The following is a 6,000-nucleotide window of genomic DNA, read 5'->3' as shown; positions in this document are numbered from 1 at the left end:
TTCTTCATAAGTTGACATTGTATCACTAATGATTTTTTTGTTTGTTTTTAAACATGAAGATGTATTTATCTCCACAAGGATTAGAGATCAGCTCTAAACTAGGAGAGCCTATATAAAAATGGATATTACCTTGTTCATTTGTTCATGGGAAGAAGTGGAAGAGGAATCATCAGCAGTTTCGGAAGAAATCAATTCAATGAAATGAAAGAGGAAATCAAAGTGTCTGGGTGAATTAAATGCTTACAGTCTTAATAGCAGAGGAGGAATCAATTATCCCTTCTGTGCCATTTAATCTTCTTAAAGAGGCCTGACACAGATTAGGAAAATAGGAGCATTGTATCTGATATGGAGAGTGCCAAGGAGTGGTAGTTGACATCACTCTCAGACTTTTGTCTAATATGGAGAAAAAACAAAGCCATAAAACCCGGCATTAGGGAAATCTTTGTCAGATGGCTAGAATATGTGTTTGTGGGGAATAGGTGCTCAACATTCAGATCCTAGTGATCTAGAAGAGTCTTTTTTTAAAAACTTTTACCAAGCAGTGACACAAGTGAGGTTGAAGAAAGCTGAAAAAAGGGGAAAAGGAGGGAAGCACCATGAAAGCTTTAAATGGAGAAATGTCATCACTTAAAGATCATATTAATGTAGGAAGAGGAGAAGATCTCATATGATCTGTCCCACGTAAAAGCTCTGCAGGTGGCCAATAGAAAATTTCCTCTGGTGCAGAAATTGCATAGGGCTCTAGCCTTTCCCCCCAGCAAGCTCCAGCACACGGTTGGAGTATGAAGGGGGAAAGGATCAATAGTGATCAGGAAATTCCATGAGACCAGCTATCCTGGGTCTCACTGAGGGTTTTTGCCAATCAGGGTTGAAAGCTCACAAGCACAAGTTGTCTCCCTGATCCCAGCTGCAGTTAAATCAGTACCAGAAAGCAAGTCAATTCCAGTGTTGGAACACCCTAGAATCAAAATCACTGTGCAGGATAGGATTCTAATCTGTGCCACCTATATACCTGAAGGAATCATAATCAAGGTTCTAGTTTTGCCAGTCTCAGGTTTTTAATAGTTTGATTTTAAGCCCTCCTAATTAGAAGACTTTGAGTGGAAACATAACAATAGGAACAGCACAGCTACGCAAACTGTTTTTTATTGTGTCAAGGAATTATTCCCTAGTGTACTATCAGAAAACTAAGTCTGAGAAATGCAGCATTATAAATTATAATGAATTGAGGAAAAGCTATCTTCATCTAAAATTGCACATTCGAGTTTCTGTTTTTTCTCTGTAATTGAAGAGTCATTCAGCATTGAGGAGATATGAAACTGTTGTTGCAAATAATGGAAAATTCACCAGGTTTAGGGGTATGTTTAGAGACTGACCTGATTCTCACACCCTGATTTGAAATGGGCTTTGGAACTCTAGATCTGAACTGTGGAAGATAAAAAGTAGAACTGCCATGGAAATAGGTTGAAGCACCAAATTCTAAGTCAGATTAAGATCTGGGGTTTTGGTTGGGGCTCATTAGGAGCAAAATCTGAAACATCTAAGGCACGTCTAGTCTACGCGGAATATTGGTGCTACCCCAGTTGATCTTCCAGAGTTTGATTTAACGGGTGTAGTATAGACAGGGTAGATCAAACTCAAAGGGTGCCCCCATTGGTGCTGGTACTGCTGCTTCTCATAAGGAGTAAGGGAAGCTCATGGGAACATTTGCTTCCATCAGCCTCCCACCGCGTGGACAGCACAGAGAGGTGATGTAAAATACCTCAACTCCAGACACATAATTTACTTAGCTGGAGTTGCATATCTTACTTTGACTTCAGATGTAGATGTAGACCAGGCCCTATAGATATGAGGAGGACAAATAACATGTACTTTTAGACTGGACCACTCAGCAAGCATCTCATGAATAATTTCTTTTAAGAGAATTTATGCTAGCAGTTTCTTTAATATGCACTTGGATTGCTTTGGAGTTTACGACCCATTCATACACAGTGCTCACTAAAATGCAATTTCTCTGAACTAGCAGGATTAATGACATATCAAGGAGACAAGGGAATCAGGAACAGGAAAAGACCTTTGACGCAATACACCTATTCGCTGTGTTTCAACCATACCATCATGTTTTGACCGCAAACTTTCAATCTTCTTTCGTTCTGTTCTTAAAATTACCTAAATACCTTTTTTAAAATAAAATGATTGCAGTAGCTTCACTTAAAATCTATTCCATACATGCCCTGTTCTTTGTGAATAAAATCATGCTATTATGTTCATATTTTCCATTTAAATGTATTTCTTTATTTTGGTACTGATATTCAACTCCCACTGAAATAACAGCCTTTTTTTTGACTCCACTGGGAGTCTTATCTGATAAATAATTTTAATAGTGGGCATGAAGATACTGGAAACTGCGCACAAAAATTCAATATAATTTGTCTAAGGCATATACACAATCTAAGTAGACAGAACTTTTCTTTGTAAGAGATGACAAAAGTTAAAAATATAGTTGTTTTGGCTAAATTTAAGACTAGCTACACTTTTATTTAAATTGGTAGTTTCCAAAAAAAAAATTATTACACTATTGCCAGTCATAAACATTCAAAAATCTCAGGTCATAAAAGATTTTAAAATCATGAGAGATTTAAAAACATAAAGTGGGCTTTTATTTAACTGTGATTTTTTAATGCACATTTTCAGCCTTTTCTTCCCAACCCAGAAGGCTAAGCACTTTTTTTGTCTTTTCATAAAAGCTCAAATGCTGATGTAATAACATGACTCCATGAGCTGGGACTTGGGAAAACACCAAATATCATGAGATGTTTTATAAAATCACAAACATTTACAAAGCCTTTTCTGAAAACCTCTTTTGAGATGGATTCGTACCAGATGGCAAACCAAAAGGTAGCACAAAATCATTAATATAATAAAGTGCCCACAAATGGAGTGGAATGCCTAAGTCTACACTCCGCACATCATTCTCTTCTTCCCCCACCACTCTGCGTTTTCTTTCTCCTGTCCTTTTTGGACTTCAAATATCATTATATTATTTTTATTTTTTGCCATTTATTTTTCTTCTTTGTGGGTCTTCTGGGCCCTTGTCTCATCCTTCCCTACTTACACAGATTCTCCAGAAGACTGTAGGCAACTCAGAATGGAGGAATGAAAATCTGCTGCATCTGGTCTTGAAGCAGAGCTGAGGGCCAAAGGATCAAGGAAGAGAACCTTGGACCAGTTTTCTATTAATTGGCCCAACAACCCAGTGTACATGAGCTTCTCCAATGGTTTGTTGAATTCAAGGACACCAGGAGAGCAGAGCTGGCAGGAAAGTGGGATTTTTCCCCAGCAGAAAACTTTCTGCAAACAGAACAAGGAGTCTGGTGCACTTTAAAGACTAACAAATTAATGCAAAACCCACGATATTTTGATTCTGAAATAATTCTGCGGTGCTTTGGGATTTGTAGTTTCAGTTCCTCATTCTCTCCTTTTCTCTAGAGGCTGAGCTTGCTGGACAGGCTACATCTCACATAATACACCAGACTCCCCTTTTGAGGATGGGACCTGATGCATCCTGGGAAATGAAGTCTGTCTCTTAGAACAGGAGCCCACCTAAATAACAGGTTCCAGGTACCTAAATAACACTGTGGGCTGTTTCAGCATCCATATATGACAGTTTTCAGGCATTCAGTTTTTTGACTTAAAAATCAGTTAAAAAAATTAATTTAGTTAAAAAACAATTTTCTGTTGAAAAAACAGTTTTTATGGAAATGGTTTTTGCAGATTAAACAGGAAGCTGAGCTTTTACAAAGCCACTGCTGCTTTACTCACTGTTGCAGTAGCAGGTATGCAACAGGGAAGATCTTAATTCATGGAGTTTTCCTTGTCACAGTTCCTCCTGGGTCCATCTGGCAGCCATCTAAGGCACCTCTGTTCCCACTTTGAGCATGTTTCTTTAAAGTGAAAATGACCAAATCTCTAGGATAGCAATAAGCATTGTAAATCTGTGATGGGCTAAAATATACACAATGCTGAAAACTCAGAGAGCAGTATTTGGAGAGCTCTACAGGGATACAAAATGTGTATCCACATCTGCATCTGTATCCACAAAAATGAGATGCCGATATATGCAGATATCCACAAATCTGCAGGGGTCCAGATATAAAACTTGTATCTGTATCCGCATCCATAGCCACAAAAATGATCTGTGAGTATCCGAATTCACATCCATGGAAGAGGATACCTGCAGATAAAAAGCAGATATCCACCAATTTTCAGGGCTCTAAGGGTATGTCCACACTACAGAGTTTTGTTGGAAAAATGGCTGTTTTTCCAACAAAACTTGAGGAATGTCCACACTGCAATTGCGTTCTTCTGCAAGAAAATTGAAAGAACAGAGGGTTTTTTTTCCCACATTGGTAATCCTCATTCTACGAAGAAGAAGCCTTTTTGTGAAAGAGTTCTTTAACAAAAAGGCATGTATGGAGGGGGAAGAGGGAGTTCTTTCAGAAGAAGAAAAAAGAAAAAGCACAAGTGCCCTGGTGGCCATTCCATCCATAGCAATTACAGCTAACATGCAAGAGAGCATCCATTCAGTCTGGATGCTCTCTTTTGAAAAAGCAGATTGCTTTTTCGATGCACTTTTGCAGTGAAGATTTCTGAAAAAAGCTTCTTCCAAAAGAAGCCTACAGTCTAGATGTAGCCTAAGTGTTTGCCAACCACAAGCACTTAAAAACTCACAAGTCAAGCCTAAAATAAAAACAAAAAACCCTAAGGTTAAACTAACAAGTAAATAATAAATTGGGGAAGGGATGCCTTCTGAAATTTGAATCTTTAAGATTCAAATTTTCAAGTTTTTCCTCTACAACTGTAATAGCTAGATATTTTTTTAAATGAAAAGCAATGCTCCCATAATCACACCACCACCACCACACCAAATATCAGAGGACTCCTCTGAAAGCCACAGGGATTGGTAACATTATAGGCATGACACTAAAAAGTGAAATTTTAAAAGCTAGTGCTATGGAGGTAAAGAAACCTTTTCCATCATGGTGTCAGCAAACTTTATAGAAGCAAAGTTCTTCTGACAGGTTAGTAGTCTGGGAAATCTTCAGTGCTCTGATTGCAGACAGATGCTATGTCTAGACTATGGGGGTTTTCCGGGATACCAGAGGTATCCTGGAAAAACTCAGCTGCTTCCAGGGAATGCATCTGCTCTTCTGCTTTTTTTTGTGTGGAAGAGCAGACACACTCTTTCAGAAGCCCTGTCTTTCTCATGTTTTTCCAAAATTTGGCCCAGTGTAGATGGGCCAAAATTTCGGAAAAGCCTCTTCTGAAAAAACAATCAGAAAAAGGTACACAAATTGTGTAGTGCAATATGCTTACAGTTTTCCGATAGAGCCCCATAGTGTAGACATAGCCAGAGTGGATTAAAGATGATTAAACATATGTGAATCAGATGAGCCGCTTAAATATTAGGAAGTCTGTGTCTGAAAAGTGTGACATTTTCTTACTGAATTTCAGCCACTAGCACTTGCTACATTTCTGATAGGTCTTGGAGAATTTAAACTTATAATCTGGATCAATGTCCTAAATAGCTGGTTTGGTTATAATTTAATTCTTAGCTCTGATTTTTGTAGGTACATAGAATCACAGGGCTGGAAGAGACCTCAGCAAGTCATCAAGTCCAACCTCCTGCCCAAAGCAGGACCAACCCTAACTAAATTATCTCAGTCAGGGCTTTGTCAAGCTAGGAATTAAAACTTCTAGGGATGGAGATACCACCACCTCCCTTGGTAACCCATTCCAGTGCTTCACCACCCTCCCAGTATCTACAGCATGATAAGCTTATTTTACCACATCTTGTCATTTCCAGCTTGACTTACAAAATAAAGACAAATAAGTGTCCAGAACTGTAATGATTTTTTTTTAAACATGATCTCCTCCTGAGCAGGAAGTAGCATAGATACAGCAATTTTCACTGTTACCAAGTACGGATGCTAAAATCAG

This window comes from Pelodiscus sinensis, chromosome 2 (assembly GCF_049634645.1).
Source record: "Pelodiscus sinensis isolate JC-2024 chromosome 2, ASM4963464v1, whole genome shotgun sequence".
NCBI lineage: Eukaryota > Metazoa > Chordata > Testudines > Trionychidae > Pelodiscus > Pelodiscus sinensis.
The sequence above is the reverse complement of the archived record's forward strand: the minus strand, read 5'-3'. Positions refer to the sequence as shown.